At 35.3% G+C, this 20,444-nt stretch overlaps 1 long non-coding RNA gene across 1 annotated transcript in view; it reads right to left on the bottom strand.

Moving 5' to 3' along the window:
* LOC123786109 (uncharacterized) overlaps nucleotides 1–20,444 on the bottom strand; it is an 866,733-nt gene that overhangs the window by 338,310 nt on the left and 507,979 nt on the right. The window contains exon 3 of the long non-coding RNA XR_006777893.2: nucleotides 5,858–6,085. This is a non-coding gene — a long non-coding RNA (uncharacterized LOC123786109). The remainder of the gene's footprint in view (nucleotides 1–5,857; nucleotides 6,086–20,444) is intronic.

The following is a 20,444-nucleotide window of genomic DNA, read 5'->3' as shown; positions in this document are numbered from 1 at the left end:
ATGAGTTAACATTTCACTAAGTAACTATAACAATATTAGGGAAAAAATGGAAAACAGAGGGTGTAAATGGTACAGCCATGTGGAAACACTTAGTTCATTTCTCAAAAAGTTAGAATTTCATATAACCTACCAATTTCACTTCTAAGTATAAACTCAAAAGAATTAAAAATAGTTACTCAAACAAATACTTACATGTAAATGTTCATGGTAACACTATTTACAATATCTATCAACAGATGAATGGATAAATGAAATGTGGTATATCCACACAATGGAATATTATTCAGTACTAAAAAAAATGAAGTACTAATACATGCTACAACATGGATGATTCAAGAAAATATCATGCTCAGTGAAAGAACCCAAACACAAAAGATCACATATTGTATAATTCCATTTATATAAAATATCCTGAATAGGTAAATCAGTAGAAACAGAAAGCAAATTAGTGGTTACAGGTGAATAGAGAGGGACAGTTTAATGTGTACAGGATTTCCTTTGGGGTGATGAAAATATTTTAGAACTAGATAGAGATGAAAGTTGTACAACATTGTGAATGTACTAAATGCTGCTGAGCTCTACACTACAAAATGGTTAATTTTATGTCATTTAAATTTTGCCTCAGAGGAAATAAAGGGGAAAAAAAGCCTCATTGCCCAACCCATGGTCACCTAGTTATACTCTTATGTTTTCTTTTACAAATTTTATAGTTTTGCCTATTTTTAATTACTGAGTATTAAATTAAAAGATATATATATATATTTTTTTTAAAGGTTTGCTTATTTTAGAGACAGAGAGGGAGAGAGAGCAGGGGGAGGAGCAGAGGGAGAGGGAGAGAAGCAGACTCCCTGATGAGCACAGAGCCCAACATGGGGCTCCATATTAAGACCCTGAGATCATGACCTGAGTCAAAATCAAGAGCAGGACGCTTAATGGACTGAGCCACCCAGGTGCCACTAAATTAAAAGATATTTTAAATGATAATAAATGTTCTAATTTACATATATTTTAAAGTATATTTTTTTGTAGTTATCCAATAATGTAATTTTGTAAATTCTTTAAAATTTTTTAACATTTACCGCACTTAGAATTTAATAAAACATTTTGTATATATTAATATACTTTTTCTATCTCCTTTCTTTATTCTCATATATCTATGTTTGGTTTTATAATAACTAATTTCTATTGTTTTGTTAAAAGATGCACTTATGGGGCAATACGGAATAAAAGCAAGAAACTAGTTGGCATACGGTGCCTGATATAAATTCAAATATATAGAAATGAAAGCTTTCTTGATTGTTATAAAGAAAGACAAATTCATTTAATACTGGTTGATAAAAAAATGTTACAAAACATTCTTATGTAATTTTTATATCTACGTAATTACTGGACTGTATTACAAGCATGTAAAATTCAAATTCAAATAAGTTACACAGAAAATTATTTTTTTTAAATTTTTATGATAGTCAAACCAATTCAATTTGTTGGTTATAGAAGAAGAATACAATGTTCTACAGGAGGCTATTTCATCATGTATAGAGAAAAAACATTTTCAAAAATAAGGATAATCTTATTATGAATGAATATGAATGGATACAGTAGCTTCAACAATAGGAATCATTGCATCTAGCTGTATCTGAAATCCTTAGAAATATAATCTCAGGATACCTTAGATTTTTCAGATTTATTTTTCTATATAAAACTGCTTATTTGAAGCACTCTCTGACATGTTGGGCCTCATTAGAGCCTCATGGACCTCCTTTACTTATTCTGTGCCATGCTGCCCTTGGCACAAATCATACTGCATGACCCAGAAAACACCTGAGTTTTGCTTGCTTCCTTCCCCCAAGCCTTGCCTCTCTTTTTTTTCTAAGACCACCTTATCATTAGAACTCCTAGGTCATTTAAAAAATAACAGACTGGTTTCCTTGCTAAGGTCTGAATACACAATGCCTTTAGAAGTGATCCACTCTGATCTTAATAATATAGGAAATTGTTTTCCTGTTTTACTCCCAATATTGTTCCCTGGCATAGTTGCCTCATATCAGGGCTTGTGATCAGAAATTAAAACATGATCAAATCCATAATGCTCAAATTTTATTTTGAATAAAATTCAGTTCTGTTTCTTATATATGCCTATTCTTTTTTTAAAAGTATTTTATTTATTTATTTATTTATTTATTTATTTATTTATTTATTTATTTATTACAGAGAGGGAAAGCACAAGCAGGGGGAGAGGCAGAAGGAAAAGGAGAGTGAGAAGCAGACACTCTGCTGAGTGGGGAGCCCGATGTGGAGCTCCATCCCAGGACCTGAGCTGAAGGCAAATACTCAACTCACTGAGCCACCCAGGTGGCCCTCTAATATATGCCTATTCTTGCTCCAAACTCTCAACCTCTCAACTACTATTGAAGTTTGAGAAAGCTAACTGATATCAGTCTTTTCTCCTTCCTGATTTTAGACAAATAAAGAGAGAAAGTCACAGGTAGAGGCCATCTTTCTGATAAAGAAATTTCTACCCGCACCATCACATTTTGTAACTACTAAGATTGGACTGACTTGGATCTAGTGTGATAGGGTCAATTAAGGACTCTAGCATTTCTCACACTGAAACACCGGGGCATTCTTTTGGACAACATAACAGTGCAAGAGAACAGACTAATTTCTCACAAGGTAGCATATGACAGAAGTTTCAGAGGTAGCAATGACTGATCCATACACTTAAAGGTAGAAATGACTATTAGCTCCAGGTTTGGACTGACTACCCACAGGTAAAGTTCAGCTTTCTGAAGAAGTAGATCTTGAAAAAAAGAAAGATCATACACTATACAGTCATGTTTTGCTGCAATTTAAAGATGGAGGACAAGATAATTTAATTTCAAGGGGATCACTTCTCTTCTTGAATAAATTGAATGAATGACACAATTCTGACTCTGAATCTCATACTTTGTCATGGTTAAGCAATAATGAACTAAGTGCTGCATGTGTCTACAGAAGGAAAGAGGTAGAGATATTTGCAAACCAGGCATCTGTAGCAGGTGTGTCAATGGAATCTACTTCCTTTTTCTAATACAGCTGCACATGTTTCTGGCAGGCAGTTTAAATTTATGCCCTCAACCTCAGTGATTTTGTCTTGCTTGGCTCTAGATTCTGGCATGTCTATGCATAAATTGTCAACTTTATTAGAGTTATAAAAGACCCGAGTGTTAACATCAAGCATGCAGATGCAGTGCTTGCTTAGCCAAGCGCACTTCCTGGATCACCAAAATAGTGCAGCTGCAACCATTGTGTGCCATTAGTGACATTCTGTAAATCTTAATCTGTTAAACTGTGGCACCATCATAAGTTGATCCAAGGTAAACATTTGCTACTTCAATTAGCTAGTGGGAAGATTTCTATAAATATGCTATTTTTCCCCTTAGGGGCTAAGTTATATATTTAAAGTCAAAATATTATTTATAAAAAATGGCTGATTTGGAACTGCTTTTTAGCAATAATTTGGTGACTTCTTTTATCCTTTGTCCTCTGATTCCTCAAAGTGTTTTGGAAAGTTATTTTGAGGTTAGGACTTCTATTTCATCTGTGTCTAATGCATACAGATGTTTGTTGTGGGTCCTCTGATACAGATGTTTTTTGTGGGTCCTCTTTATCTTTTGGTTCCTTAAAATTGACTCACATCTGTTCACATCATTCTGCTAAATAGCACCATGAAGAATAGAATCAGCCAAGATATAGTAAATTAACATCATTTAATGATTATATAAATACTATAAGATATCAGTGTTAGACTTTGATAAATAGAGAAGCAGTAAGCCAAACAGGAACACTATACTAATTTATTTCAAATATTTACTTAAAAAAAAAAAAACGGTGTTAAGATGCCTGAAAAAATAATATTATTGGCCCGAGGGAATAAATCTTTATAAATTTAGGAGTCACTAAAACAGAGGCATTTGATATATTAAATGAGTGTCACAAAGATCTATTATTAGGGCATCCTTCTCAAAACTATTTCTTTTAAATCTGGTGTGTATTATTTATGTACTATGCCCAGGGGATACAATGGTAAACAAAATATATGGCATCTGTCCTTTCTCCTGGAACTTGTATTCAGTCTTACAGTCTACCATGGTTACTAAATGCACTTTGAAATTCACAGGATGTCATTTCTCTAAATATGACTATAGTCTCGACTCTCTAAATGAGTAGGGTTTTATTTCTTTATAACTTTTCCATTGCTGCTATAATGAATTACACAAATTTAATGGCATAAAACAACACACATTTATCTTACAGTTCTGGAGGTCAGAGGTCCTAAAATCAAGGTGCCAACATACTGTGTCCATTCTGTACACTCAAGGTAAGAATCTGTTTTCTTGCCTTTTTCAGGTTCTAGAGGCAGGCTATATATACTCCTTGTTCTTTGGCTTGTGACCTCCTTCCTCCATTTTCAAAATCAGAAGCAATATAGCATTTTCAAATTACTCTTTCTCTATCCCTCTCTCTCTCTCTTTCTCTCTCATATCTTGGCATACTTTGTCACATCTTCTGTTCTGACTTTGACGCTCCTGCCTCCTCTTACAAGTGTCTTTTTTGATTACCTTGGTCTCACCTGGATAATTCAGACTAGTCTTCTGATCTCAAAAACTTAATTTAGTCACAACTAGAAAGTCTCTTTTGCCATGTAAGGTGGCATATTTGTAGGTTATGGATAAAGACTTAGACATCTTTGAGAAGCTATTATTCTGCCTATCACAATCTCTATTTTTATTAGGGTGACTCATTCATTTGCAAGTTGATAACCTACTATGTATTCTTTAACATGCAGATGAAAAGTCCAGTTATCTAAATATTTTTCTTAAATATCACACAATCTGAAAGCATTTTGAAAAATTTGGATGATGGATTAATTTTTAATTTTTTTCTCACAAGTTGGTGCTTTTATATTATATGTATTTATTTCCATGAAGCTTATAGCTTTGTGTCCTGAAATGTTAGGAAAAACATGATGTTTCCAACCTTATTCTTTAATCATCATCATCATTGCCTTGTTGTGTACTTGTACCATTTATCTGCTTACTTACCTAGATCTTTCTGAAGGTAGATGAGTATGAATATAAGGAAACTGAATTATACTCACCATGTCTTTCATTAATACTGGATGAATTCAAATTTAAGCTAATCATTTTAGCTATCCCTAGCTGTGATGGTTAATTTTATGTGTCAAATTTTTTGGGTCACAGTGCCCAGATATTTGGTCAAACATTATTCTACATGTTTCTGTAGGATGTTTTGGGATGAGATTTACATTTAAATTCATAGACTTCGAATAAAACAGATTGCCCACCATAATGTGGATGGGCCTCTATTTAAAGGAATCCAGTCAATTCAAGCCTTGAATAGAACAAAACTCTGGCCTCCCCTGAGGGAGAGGAAATTCTGCCCGCATACTGATTTTGGATTCAAACTGCAACTCCTTCCTGAGTCTTTAGCCTGCTGGCCTCCTCCATTAGATTCTGGACTCACTAAGTCTCCTTAATTGTGTGAGCCAATTCCTTAAAGTAAGTCTCTTCATATATATATATATGTGTGTGTGTGTGTGTGTGTATATATATATATATATATATATATATATATATATATATATGGTTCTATTGCTCTGGAGAACCTTGACTACCATACTAGCTAAGAAAAAAGTCATCTGCAGTTTTATGATAACCAGGTTAAATCTTACAAAATAACATAGTAGAATTATTTATTAGTTACCTATCATGGCATAGCCACTTACACCAAAACATAGCCATGAACATTTAATGTCGTATAGTTTCTGTGAATTAAGAATCTGGAAGCAACTTACTTGGCTGGTTCTGGTTTAGATCTTCCTTAAAACTGGAACCAGGATGATAGCTAAGGCTGCAACCATTTGAGGTCTGACTGGGCAAGGCGGTTCTGATTTTAAGTTCATTGGATCCGCTCTGGCTGGAGACTTCAGTTCCTTGCTGCATGGGGGCCTCTCCATATGCATGGGGGCCTCTCCATATGATTGCTCAAGATTTGGCAGCTGGCTTCCTCCAGGGCATGTGGTCTAAGAGATAGAAAGCAAAACCATACTGCTTTATATGGCCTAATAGCCTTGTCACATACTGTCATTATTGCTTTATTTATTCATTACAAGTGAGTCACAAAGCCCAGTCCACACTCAAAGGAAAGGGACCACATAAAGGTGTAAATACCTGAAGGGCCAGAGATCATTAGGACCATCTTGGAGGCTGGCTATCATACATATTTAGAGGAATAAAAATCTTTAATATATATGCCCTGTAGTTTACCATCATAATAAGCAGGGGTTAGCAAAACACATCTTGGGAGTCAAATCTACCTCAAGACTTCAAGTTATGGACGTCAAGTTAAGAAAAAGACAAAGAAGAATATATGATAGTGACCATAAGTGGCTAGAAAATGTAAAATATTCAGTTTATGGTTCTTTATAGGAAACTTTTGCCAATTCCTGCCCATCAGGAACAATATCTGAGGCAAAGCCAACGTCTTCACAGTTCCCTCAAAAAAGTTAAGCAAATATGAATTTATTAACTACATTATTTTGTTTTCACTTATATAATCCAGCAATGAACTTCTGTTGTTGTTGCTGGGTTTTGCTGTTGTTGTTGTTTAAAAATTTTATAATGTTAACTCCCATGAATAGTTATAGACACTGCTATCAAGTCAAAAATGAAACTATTCTTTTTTAGGAAGCCCTTTGGTACCAAAGTCACACTAAATTTCATTATTTGTTCAGCAAAGCCAACTCAAGAGTGGAATAAGCACAAAAGAACCACAATTAGTACTGATCTTAATGTTTTAGAATTTCTTATGTATAGCTGAATCCCTCCCTCTGCCCTCTGCCATTCTCTTTTGAGGGTAATTTGTTGATAGGATCTTCTTGTGTTCATTTTTCAGAATGACTATTATGCCGTGGATCGGAATTGCTGAAACTTTATTTTTTACTCCAAAGATGTTTATTCCTACATGTCCTAGAGGTTCTATTACATGAAATATTTCTCTACTGTACAAAAACACAGTCAATCAACAAATATTTCCTAAAAACATTATGTTAAATATTTTATATACTGTGAGATCACAAAGAAATATAAATCTTGTCACAGTGGAATTCATAGACCAACGTAGTAGAAACATTTACAGATGTCACATTTCCTAACAACTAAACCAGTATAAGTGAAATACTAAGGCAGTTCTACAGAGAAGAAATGTATGGAAAACTTGTCCAGTCGAGTAGCACACATTTCAAAAGTAGGCCACTCTGTGACGTTTAACTTTATGGTCATGATAGAACTTTGTCAAGATCCATAAAGACTGGGGTGGAGTTAAGATGGTGGAGAAGTAGGTAGGGGGATTCTAAGTTTGTCTCATCCCTTGAATACAACTTAGATAGTTATCAAATCATTCTGAACACCTGAGAAATCAATCAGATTTGAGAAAACAAATGCTGCAAGTCTACCAGTAGAAAAATGACCACGGTTTGGAAGGTAGGAGGTACAGAGACTTGAATCCAGTGTGATAGAGATGAAGATACAGCAGAAGGTAGGGAGACGGTTTAAGGAGTCTACTGCAAAGTATTATAAGCAAAAGAGTGCAAAATCAGAACTTTTAGAAGTGTGCTACAGTGGGGGAAATCCCTGGCTTAAAGGTGCTCAGATGGTGAAACAGGGTAAAATCTCAGGTGTGACAGTGTGATCTTAGGATCCCTGGGGTAGTGCCTGAGTGCAGCAGAAGTCCCAGGCATAGGAGTGGGGAAGTGGTCTGAAAGCAGCAAGTCCAGGTGCTGGCTTCCTGCCCTGTGTTGCCATAAACTGCAAACCACTGCACACTCATGCAACTGCTTTCCTGGAAGGGGTCCAGCAAAATGCAGAAGCATGGCAAGACCCTCTGCCTCCCCCAAGGAGGAACAGTGTAAGTCTGCTTCACGGGAGTCCCTAAACTTTGGAGTTCTGAAACTCAGTCGAATGCCTGAGATAAAAAATGTTCAGTCACAGGCCGAGTGAACACAGAGTTCTGATGGAAACCAGGGAAATAAGTGTGATTGATTGCTTTTCTATGGGGGCTCACTGAAGAGTGGGGGGCTAATACCATTTATGGCATGGCTCTGATCAGCCCCACAGAAACATCTTTTCATTCATTCATTTATTCAGCAAGCACTCATTAAGCAAGTAGTAGTGATATAATGGCATTGATAATGCTATTAACAAAAACAACTTACACACACACACACAGAGCTCTTATTATGGGCTAGATCCCCAACTAAGATATACTTATTTCATTTAATTTTTAGAAAATCCTGGAAAGTTGATTGATAATATCCCCAGTTTACCAGTCAAGAGACCTGAGACTCTGAGAGTTGGAATCAACTTGTTCAAAGTCAAAAGTTAGGAGATGGCTAAACTAGTATTCAAGATATGATTTTTTTTTTTACTTCAAAGACCATTCTAATAATCATTACACTAAACAGTCTTTTTGTTTCATGCAAGGTAGTCTGCTAGAATCTAGGATAAAACGTGAATAAGAGATAGCTGACTAGGAGCTCATAGTCCTGTGGGGGACATGATTCAAAATCATGAAATAATGTTGACACCACACTGCTTTTTCTGGGGACTTTGGGGGTTGCCCAAACCAACTCCTAGGGAAGGGATCCTCAAAGAACTGATCTGAGTTGAATCTTAATGGAAGAGTAGTAGGCAAGAACAAGGTGCAGAAGAAGTAGAAGTAGAATCCATCCAGGTAGATGGGCAGCAGGTATAGGAGCACAGGAGGTACAGATAGCCTGCTGGGAACTATTGTTCTTAGAATTTGCGGTGTAAAGCCAGGTGAGGATGGAGCTGGCAGTGGGGACCAGTAGTAGAGGGAAGACTTTGAAAGGATTTTGGCCACAGAGATAATCTTAGCAGCTCTCTAGAGGACAGATTGTAAGAGAACAAAATAAAAGGGGGATGAGAGAAATGAGAATCTGACCCAGGTTGGTGGCATTAAGGATGGCACAGAGCACTGAGTCAGAGAAATATTTAAGAAGCAAAACTGCAGGACTTGTTACTTGGATCTGAGCAGAGTGAGGGAAAAGAAGTGAAAGATAGACTTCCAAGTTTCTGGCCAGAATGGAGAAGCTATGTTGGCAGAAACTTTGGTACAGAATACAGGGGGAGGATTTCAGTTTTGACATTTTGAGTCTTAGGTGTGTAGGGTATTGAGGAAGATATGTCTAGCTAGTGATTGACCAGAAGTTTGAAGCTCAAAAATGAAGGTGGGGCTGGAGGTTGGGATTTTTAATCTTTAGTATGTGGGTGCTAATGAGACTAATGCAGGACTTTTAAATTAACCTATTAGTACAGACATTCTTTCCAGGGGCAGCAAATTACCTCAGTGAACTTGTATTGGGCAGAAGTTCTGTAGCCTCTTTCTTGTGGTATGTTAAAACTTCAGACGGTTGAAAGGCAAGGGAGGGCTTGCTGGGCAAGTTAAGAGACAATTTAATAATCTTCATAGTACATTCCAGCCATTGCCAAGCACCAAGGTCACTTTACACCATCTCCCTGCTCCTTGATCCCTGAGGCCTTCAGCATATATTTTTATAGTGTAGGGAACCCTGTTTCTCTACCATGAATCTTCAGCCTCCTACATTTCATTCTTCACCTTTTCATCTAATCTAAGATATAAGTAATATGGGTACTTATAAAATATGGACCTCTCTGCCTTTCTCCTGCTTCTTCCAAGTAAAGGGTACCTTCCATCTTTTCTGTTCCCTCACTTACCAGTTCAGTGACTTGCTCTGGCTCATGAGCTTTGTAATTGACAAAGGACAAATTTATGTCTCAGCAAACTTACCAATTAATAAGATTGACAAACCCTAGCCAGACTTAGCAAAAAGAAAAGAGAAAGGACCCAGATAAATAAAATCATGAATGTAGGAGGAGAAATCACAACCAACACTGCAAAAAATACAAACAATTATAAGAGAATATACCGAGCAATTAAATGCAACAAATTAGGCAATCTGGAAGAAATGGATGCATTCCTAGAAACACAAACTACGAAGACTGAAACAGGAAGAAATAGAAAACCCGAACAGACCCATAACCAGCAAAGAAATTGTATCAGTAATCAAAAATCTCCCAACAGACAAAAGTCTGGGGCTGTATGGCTTCCCAGGGTAATTCTACCAAACATTTAAAGAAGAATTAATACCTATTCTTCTGTAACTTTTCCAAAAAATAGAAATGGGAGGAACATTTCCATATGCATTCTTTGAGGACAGCATTACCTTGATCCCAAAACCAAAGACCCTACCAAAAAGGAGAATTACAGACCAATATCCCTGATGAACATGCATGCAAACATTCTCACCAAGATATGAGCCAATAGGATCCAACAGTCCATTAAAAGGATTATTCACGATGACCAAGTGGGATTTACCTGGGCTTCAAGGGTGGGTTAGCATCCATAAATCAATTAGTGTGATATACCACATTAATAAAAGAAAGGACAAGAACCATATGATCCTCTCAATAGACACAGAAAAAGCATTTGGCAAAATACAGCTTTCTTTCTTGATTAAAACTCTTCACAGTGTAGGCATAGAGGGAACATAACTCAATAACATAAAAGCCATCTACGAAAAGCCCACAGCAAATATCATCCTCAGTAGGGAAAAACTGAGAACTTTCCCCCTAAGGCCAGGAACACAATAGGGATGTCCACTCTTGCGACTGTTGTTTAACATAGTACTAGAAGTCTTAGCCTCAGCCATCAGACAACAAAAAGAAATAAAAGGCATCCAAATCTGCAAAGAAGTCAAACTTTCACTCTTCGCAGATGACATAATAGTCTGTGTAGAAAATCTGAAAGACCGCACCAAAAAATTCCTAGAATTGATACAGGAATTCAGCACAGTCACAGGATATAAAATCAATGCACAGAAATCAGGGGCATTTCTATACACTAAAAATGAAGAGAAAGAAAGAGAAATCAGGGAATTGATCCTATTTACAATTGCCCCCCAAACCTCATAAGATACATAGGAATAAACCTAACCAAAGATGTAAAGGGTCTGTACTCTGAAAACTATAGAACACTCATGAAAGAAATTGAGGAAGACACAAAGTAATGGGAAAACATTTCAAGGTCATGGATTGGAAGAACAAGTATTGTTAAAATGTCTATGCCACCCAAAGCAATCTACACATTCAATGCAATTCCTACCAAAAGACCATCAGCTTTTTTTACAGAGCTGAAATAAACAATCCTAAAACTTGTATGGAACCAGAAAAGACCCTGAATACCAAGGGAATGTTGAAAAAGAAAACCAAAGCTGGAGGCCTCGCAATTCCAAGCTGTATTACAAAGCTAATCATTAAGACAGTATGGTACTGGCACAAACACAGACACACAGATCAATGTAACAGAATAGAGAACCCAGAAATGGACCCTCACTCTATGTCAACTAATCTTAGATAAAGTAGGAAAGAATATCCAATGGGAAAAAGACAGTCTCTTCAACAAATGGTGCTAGGAAAATTGGACAGCCACAATCAAAAGAATGAAACTAGACTACTTTCTTCCACCATATACAAATATAAATCCAAAATGGATGAAATACCTAAATGTGAGACATGAATCCACCAAAATCCTAGAGGAGAACACAGGCAGCAACCACTTTGACTTCAGCTGCGGCAGCTTACTATTAGACACATCTCCAGAGGCAAGGGAAACAAAAGCAAAAATGAACTACTGGGACTTCATCAAGATAATAAGCTTCTGCACAGTGAAGAAAACAATCAACAAAACTAAAAGACAACCTCCAGAATGGGAGAAGATATTTGCAAATGACACATCAGATAAAGGGTAGTGTCCAGAATCTCCAAAGAACTTATCAAAATCAGCCCCCCCAAAATAAATAATCCAGCAAAGAAATGGGCAGAAGACATGAACAGATATTTCTCCAAAGAAGACATACAAATGGCTAACAGACATATGAAAATAATGCTCAACATCACTCATCATCAGGGAAATAAAAATCAAAACCACAATGAAGGGTGCCTGGTTGGCTGAGTTGGTTAAGCATCCGACTCTTGATTTCAGTTCAGGTCATGATTTCAGGTTTATGAGATGGAGCCCCGCATGCCGAGCATGGAGCCTGCTTAAGATTCTCTCAATCTGTTCCTTCCAGCCCTCCCTCTCTCTCCCTCTCTAAAAAACAAACAAACTCACAATGATACCACCTCACACCTGTCAGAGTGGCTAAAATTAACAACTCAGGAAACAACAGATGATGGTGAGGATGCAGAGAATAGGGAACCCTTTTGCACTGTTGGTGGGAATGCAAACTGGTGCGGCCACTCTGGAAAAACAGCACAGAGGTTTCTCAAAAAGTTAAAAATAGAAATACCCTATGACAGAGCAATTGCACTATTAGGTATTTATCCAAAGGATACAAACATAGTGATTCGAAGGGGCACATGCAACCCAATGTTTATAGAAGCAATGTCCGCAATAGCCAAACTATGGAAAGAGCCCAGATGTCCTTTGATTAATGAATGGATAAAGAAGAAATGGTGTGTGTGTGTGTGTGTGTGTGTGTGTGTGTGTGTGTGTGTGTATAATGGAATATTACTCTGTCTTCAAAAAGAATGAAATATTGGGACGCCTTGGTGGCTCAGTCAGTTAAGCGTCTGCCTTCAGCTCAGGTCATGATCCCAGGGTCCTGGGATCAAGTCCTCTTTGGGCTCCTTGCTCAGTGGGGAGCCTGCTTCTCCCTCTGCTTGCCGCTCCCCCTGCTTGAGCACTCTCTCTCTCTCTCTCTGACAAATAAATAAAATCTTTAAAAAAGAGAGAATGAAATCTTGCCATTTGCAACAAGGACAGAACTAGTCTGTATTATGCTAAGCAAAATAAGTCAGCCAGAGAAAGACAAACACCATATGATTTCACTCATATGTGGAATTTAAGAAACAAAACAGATGAACATAGGGGAAGGGAAGGAAAAATAAAATAAGATAAAAACAGACAGAGAGGCAAACCATACAAGACACTTAACTTTAGAGAACAAACTGACGGTTGCTGGAGGAAAGATGGGTGGGAGACTGGGTAATTGGGTGATGGGCATTAAGGAGGGCACTTGATGTAATGAGCACTGGGTGTTACATGCAACAGAGGAAATCACTAAATTCTACCCCTGAAACTAATAATACAGTACATGTTACCTAAATTGAATTTAAATAAAATATTGTTTTTAAAAATCCATGAAGACTGGACACATTTTTTTGTATGGAATTGGAGGAACAAAAGTTTAATATGTGATTTTGCATTGTTCATCTTTAATATTTCCTTTAGTACCAATGGCCCAGGAAGACTAAAAATTTAAATGTCCCAAATCTATTTCCAGCAAGTACCTGGTAATTATACATATCATAAAAAATCAAACATACAAACCACTGCTTTGATGATGCCATGGATATTTTTATATTTTTACCAACCTTAAACAGATGTCCAGCTAATGTAATGCAATTGAATTGCTGAGAAATTAAATCTCTGATTGTTGCAGATGCAATAAATGAAGCCATGAGAGACTATAGGCAGAATGAAAGAAGGGATATTTAAAAATGCCTTTGTGTGTGCGTATATGATTACATTCGATTTTAATTTCTATATACAATGATAATGATGGCTGTGTTCAGTTCTTTCATAAAACAATAAACAAGACACTATTCATTCTTTTAAAAAATTTCTACCTTCCTTCCTTCTTACTTCCCTCCTCCCCTCTCTCCTCCCTCCCTATTTGTCTCTTTTATTTTTTCTTCTTTTCTTTCCTTTCTCTCTCTCTCTCTCTTTCTTTCTCCCTCCCCTACCCCCCCTTCAAGGAAGTTCATTCATTTGGTTTCCTAAGGTAGGGCTTTTCTGTATATTTGATGCATATGCTTCTCTGAAATCAAACATCAGAAAAGAGCAAGACGGTTGTTGGAAATAAAACTTTTTTCAATCCCTTCCAAAATTTAGTTAACTTCCAACCGCACCTTATCAAAGCAATTATCTGATACATATAAAAGTTAGATTGGTATAAGTATAAATGTATATTTGCAGGTCTGCCTGAAATTTCTAACTGATTTGAACACTGGAAATGCTTCTTTAAAAGGCAGGCATGTTTGTGGTCTTCTTAGGAGATTTAATGCCATACACTTTATTTCAGGCAGGAAGAATTTTCTGAAAAGAACACCGAAGAACTAAAGGCATGATGAAGTATTCAGTTCTAAAAGTTCCCAGACAATTTGAAAATGTCAGGACACACATTATTCTGTTTATATTAAACAACCTGTCAGCCCAGCACGTTTGTGAAAAATAACAGTGGTTATTTGTTTGGTATTTTCAATGTCTCTGCATTTAACTCGAAATGCAACTCCCTCTACCCAAAGCCCACATTAAAAAAAGAAAATGCTTTAACATCATGTAGTACTTTCCAGTCACATAACAACATTACTAATGCTTAAATTAAGAAAGAGCTAGTGATAATGCCCTTGCTATAGGCTGAATGTTTGCGTTCCACCATAATCCATATGCCAAAACCTAATCCCCAATGTGATAGTATTTGCAGATGGAACCTTTTGGGGTTATTTGGTTATGAAAATGGAGCCTACATGAATGGGCTTAGTGTCCTTATTTTTGGGCAGGACAATAGAACCCTTATAAAACAGACCCCACAAAGCTCTCTCACCCCTATTTGCCAGGTGAGGACACAGCGAGAAGACAGCAGCATTTGAACCAGGAAGCAGGCTTTCACCAGATACCAAATCTTCCAACACCTTGATCTTGTACTTCATAATCTCCAGATCTATGAGCAATACATTTCTGTTGTTTACAGGCCACCTGGTCCTGATATTTCTTTCTGTACACAGTCTGTTAAACTAAGACAATCCTGTAATTCACAGAGCAAAGCAGTGCTGAATATGAATAGAAAGTAATATAACAAAAAAAAAAAAAAAAGAGAGAGAGAGAATCTAAAAAGAAAATGGTCTTCATGTGACATGCAGGGTCTACCTATTGGTAGAGTGAATGTACACATACTAGTTACATTAAAAATACCTAATCTAGTTCACCTAATGACATTTTATAATATAAATTGTCTTGTTTTAGCTGAACCCTTGGATGTGTATTTTCACATCGATCAATTAATATGTCTTGAGAGTTGCACTCTAGTCAAGACATTATACTGAGTAGATACTATGGAGGAAATAGAGGACCCTAAGACATGGTGTCTGCCATGTCAGTTTGAAATCTACTGGAAATTGTAGAGACTAGATAGAACCCAAAAATAAGTCAAAGTAAAGGTGAGAGAAGTTAAATCTGCAATGTTTCTGTGAATTGAAGTTAAAGTGAATGAGGATATAGCATCAGCAAATGGATTTCAGGAATATCTGTGCATCATAAACCAAGCAATGTCTTCCACTACTCATAATGGATAATGGATATTCCAAAATATCTTCAAGGTAAAAAATAACCCTAGGAAAATGAGTAAAATACAGCCAAAAGCCTTTTAAGAACACAACTCTATTCACAAGAAAGTAGGGACTATCAATCTGTTTAGGCTGCTATAACAAAAATACCTCAAACTTGGTGGCTTATAAACAACAAACATTTATTTTTCACAGAGATGGAAACTGGAAAGTCCAAGATCACAGTGCATGTCTGATGAGACCAGCTTCTTGTCAATGGCCATCTTCTGACTGTAACCTCACATAGAAGGGGCAAAGAATCTCTCTGGGGCCTCTTTTATAAAGGCACTAATCCCATTGATGAGGGCCCTGCTAAACTCATAATATATAGTATACAAAATAATTATATTAAAAAATATATAGCATAGTACATTTATTACAATATATGCAACATATAATATTGTATGTAGTACATATGAATAATACTATATATGATATATATATACTTATATATAAAATTATAGTATATGCACATTTATAGAAAGAATTCAACATGTGATAAGAAATGATATAAAGGTAACCATAATGATCTATCTGCATTACACTAACAAACAATTCACTCACCAAAAATAACAAATTTCAAGTGGATACATGAGTATACTGTGAACATTTTGGGCATATCTTCTGGGGCATATTGGGATGCATTTCTATTGGATACATATAGGAGGTGAATTACTTGATCATATAGAATGGGTACTTAATTACATTCATAGAGAAGAATCTGAGAGTTTTCCAAAGTGATTATACCTACTTACATTCTCAACATCAAAACTTGCCACTTCCCCCCTATTTTAAACATTCAGGATCTGACTTACACTATTTACTTCAAATTTGTCCATCAACAGTCTGTATGGATAACCTAATCTCTATTCACTATTCATCCACACCATTATTCCTTTAACAGTTTAATTCATGAACACAAAAGACAACACATATACAGCCTCAAATATTCCTGATATATAACTTATCCTCCATAAAGGCTTCATTCAATAATTATTCTGAGGCTTTCTGAGATCTTTCACAATAGAGACATAATTCTTTCTCAGTAAAATTTCTCACTTTATTGCAAGCTCTCAACAAAGGAAAAGTCTACCTCCCATATCTTATTTTGGATTTCCTTCTTTATAATGCTTTATATGTATTCAAGGTCCAGGTTTGGCATATTTGGGGACTAATTTTATAAGCTTTATGAGCTATTTTGGAGTTCATGGAAATGAGCTAGCATTTAATGAGTAAGTTTAGATTCTGCTACACTGAAACATCTGGCAATTGCTTCCTGAGACTCTCATTGTTGGAACTTACCCCTCGGGTTTTACCTTGTATCTCTTTCTAAAGATATGTTTGGATCAATAATGAAATGATATCCTTTCTCAAACCTTGCCTAGGGCCTTGAAAAACATATGATTTTAAAAAAATATCTTCACTCTTTTATACTTTGACTTTGCTTTGGTTATGATTGAAATAGTCTGACTTTTAAGAAATGATTCATTTTCTTAAATGCTTAAGGAAAAACTTAAAGACGAAAAAACAATTAAATCCTATACAGATTTGCCTACAATAAATTTATATATCAGTCCTATTGAGAATTAATAGAATGGCTTTGCAAGTAAAAAATAAAACCACAACCTCTGACTGTATCTGAAGATTTACATAGAAATCAACTGCTATTTTTTGAAAACTTCCATGTGCCAATTTCCATTGATTATCTTTTTAATCCTCTAATTAAGCCTATTGGAAAAGTATTTATTGTTCATATTTCCTAATGCCAAAGTAACTGGGCAATATAAAAATGAATAGTTCTCATAAACAGTAAGTAGCAGAGTTTGTAAGTTAAATTTTTAAATTAGGTGTGAGGTTTTTTTTTTTTTTTTTTTTTTTAAATCAGGTTTTCATGTTGGAATTGTTAAGACTTTAAAGGTAGCAAAACTGTTTTTTTTTCTACTATTGTATCCTGTGTGTTTAACATAGTGCCTGAAACTTAGTAAATATTCAATAAAAGTATTTAAAGTTAAATAAATGAAATAAATGAAAGACTTCAAATACAATATGATTTAAAATCTGACAATAGCATATAAGATGAATGTGAATAGAAAGGCAGAAAAAAAATAGATCTTTATGGTAGTATTTTGGGTGTGAAAATGTTAAGAATCTTAACCAAGGTTACTTCAGTGCGAATGGAAAAGAAAGGTCATAAATAGATTATAAAATTGGCAGACATATAGAATCTTTGTGTGGCTTACACATTACTGAGGAAAATAACAATTCGAGCTACTAGTTGTTAGATACATTGATCACACTGCAATTATTTTGCTGTCCTTTACTTGTATTTGGTATTGTACTACAAAGAACTTACTTCGTTCATCACATCTTTACTCTGAACTTCCCAAAGACTCTCTTTTCCAAGCAAGGTCTCACTCTAGAGTATTTCTGTTGGTAATGTGGATACAAATTTTAAAATAATTTACTGGGGCTATAAAATCAGGTGCATGCAAAGTTGAGATATAGCTCTAGTTTAATTCATGTTAGTATTTCCCTACCTAACATAAAGCCCACACCTTCAAGGAACACATTTATTTATTTAACTTTATATTTGTAATTCCTGGACATAGTATGTTGTTTACAAAATACCTACAGTTTTATAAGTGAAGTAATATTTTTAGCTCTTAAGGACTATTTTTTCAACGACAGTCGACTGATGTATAACTTGAGTATCAATATGAGGTAAAGGAAACCATTTTCCTAATATCTGAGGGAGTCTGCATGGGTATTCATCATTATCATTATCATAGGCAGTATGTTGAACACCAGAAAAGCTGGGTATTATTCACTCTGAAAGCTTTGAGGGCATACTATACATCACCTTGTTGCTTTTTAATAGATTTGAACACAGGAAAGGAGTGTGTGGAGAGTAAGAATTGCAATAGTTTCCCATATATTCAGAATTTTTAATTATGAATATCATATATTAAATAGACATTTTCCCTTGTATCAGGAAATAAATATAAACAGATTCTTTACACCATATTGTTTAGTGTGTTGTCAAGAATATTAGAATTTTTATGGCAAAAAATTTAGATTGGCTATACCGTTCTGTTGTATAGATGAAGTTAAGATTGAAATATAAATTCCTCTCTAGTGTCCACTAGTTATGGCAGAGAAAAAGTGTTCTTTAATTTGCTCAAATTTTAGTAACATTAAAAACTAACATGTTGGAAGTGAGTTAATTTGGAAAAGAAAATCTGGTAAATAAAGGTAAATAAGCTATTTGAACAACTTGTCATGATTTTATTTTATTTATTGTTAAGTTATATATCTTTTGAAATTGACTCAGGGAAGATAATATGTAAACTACAGTTAGCTATTGACGTGGAAATCAACATATTTTGCAATTTTTTTCTTATTTCTAATTACGTTGGGGAAGAAGCTCCGCAGTATTTACTTGAACTTTATCTACCTCACTCCCTTTTGTTTTAGGTCAGTGATTTTCAAACTTTAATAATAAATAAAAATCACCCAGGGAACTTATAAAAATCTTAATGCCCAGGCCATACCTCATGTGAATTAAATCAAAATCTCTGGAGATAAGACATAAAAATCAGTAGGTTTTAAAGTTTCCTAAATGATTCCAATATGCACCTAAGATTAAAAACTGATGCTACAATTTCTGAATTTCCTCTCTCAGCATGATGTGTGTTGTATGAGAATATTAAATGCTTAGTATGAAGCTAAAGGTCTAATTTACATATTCAAGTGAAGTGTCAAAAGCTCTGAACTTTTTATCCAGATGCTCTTACTCTTGTATTCCTCATTTGCTTCATCCTAAGGCAGACTTCTTGCTATGCATTTTTCACTTAAGGCATCTGAGATAAAGAAGAAACAGAGTCCACCATTTTTATTAGAAAAAGATCTATCTACTCTCTGGATTTCAATTACAGTTTTCAGGAATTGATTATATTGATATAAATGAATGAAATGATTAGCAACTAATGCTGGCCAGAGGCTTGAAAATCTAATTCAAAATGTATTTAATTTTAAACATGTAGTGATTGAAATAAATAGCAGATAGTCACCACAGTTATCATATCTATATGTCAAACACCAGATTGCTGATAACTCTTCTTTCTGTGAATATTAACTTTTGTGTTAAAACTTTGAATGAAAATGTAAGCCACCGCAGAAAAAAATGTGCAGTGAAAATCCAATATGCTCCATGCTATTTTCATAACCTTTAATTATATGGGCATATGTGCTCTAGTAGATTTAATAGTAGAAATAATAATGTCTGCCTAGAATCAAGCATTTACTGAGTGCCTGGCAGTGTGCTCAGGGACTTGATATTGATGAATACTTTTACTTTTATGACAATAATTACTTCCATTTTACAGGTGAGGAAACCAATGTTTATAGACTTTAAATAGCTTGTGTGCAAGAGAGTCTCTGGCACATCTAAAATACAAACTTGATTTTGTATAATTCTAAAAGTACTTCCTTGCAATAACTATGCTATCCTAACCATTAAGATTGTCAACTTGCCATAATAAAGTTTGTAAGGGCAAACTGAAGTGAATGAAAAAAGTGAAAATTATGAGATTTTTAACATTCTTTATAACTTAATATCCTTTTTTCTCATTTGTGCATTAATTCATTTATCTAACATATATTAAGCATCTACTGACAGGCATAGTGTTAGCTCCTAGGAAACCAGGGTTTAAATATAGGGTCCTTTCCATCAAGGAGCTTCTAGTGAAAGCTTAAAAGAATAATTGTTCATTTATGGATTGTTTTTTGTAAAATGAGGAGGAATACAATCCAGATGGCATAGCTGACGTAACTTGAACAAGCAGGCAGTCAACTAGTTTACTGGAGCCTGGTAGTAATGGAGTATGTGGGTACATA

This window comes from Ursus americanus, chromosome 7 (assembly GCF_024610735.1).
Source record: "Ursus americanus isolate L20-20 chromosome 7, mUrsAme1.1.p, whole genome shotgun sequence".
Classification (NCBI taxonomy): domain Eukaryota; kingdom Metazoa; phylum Chordata; class Mammalia; order Carnivora; family Ursidae; genus Ursus; species Ursus americanus.
The sequence above is the reverse complement of the archived record's forward strand: the minus strand, read 5'-3'. Positions and strand labels throughout refer to the sequence as shown.